The 247-nt window shown below is 34.4% G+C and overlaps 1 protein-coding gene across 1 annotated transcript in view; it reads right to left on the bottom strand.

Annotated features, from left to right (window-relative positions):
* Positions 1–247, bottom strand: part of LOC119591168 (glycerol-3-phosphate acyltransferase 3-like) — a gene marked incomplete in the record, with an annotated part of 9,730 nt that overhangs the window by 1,451 nt on the left and 8,032 nt on the right.

Genomic DNA, 247 nt, shown 5'->3' on the forward strand with positions numbered 1-247 from the left:
TAGTCTACTTCGAATTGTCATAATTTTCCGTAACATTATGATCCTGATTAATTATATAAAAAGACAGACAGCATTTTCTCAGATTCAGACAAACTTTGCTTCTGTCCTCTCAAGAATCACTACAATAATATTGTGAACTCTGAAGACTCATCTGGTTGTAGTCCCCCCTTCATTTATGAGTTGTTGTTACTGTTTTGCTTTTCCAAACTTCTTGCAGTCCTGTGACTGCATATTCATATTTCCTTTA

This window comes from Penaeus monodon, chromosome 28 (assembly GCF_015228065.2).
Source record: "Penaeus monodon isolate SGIC_2016 chromosome 28, NSTDA_Pmon_1, whole genome shotgun sequence".
NCBI classification, from domain to species: domain Eukaryota; kingdom Metazoa; phylum Arthropoda; class Malacostraca; order Decapoda; family Penaeidae; genus Penaeus; species Penaeus monodon.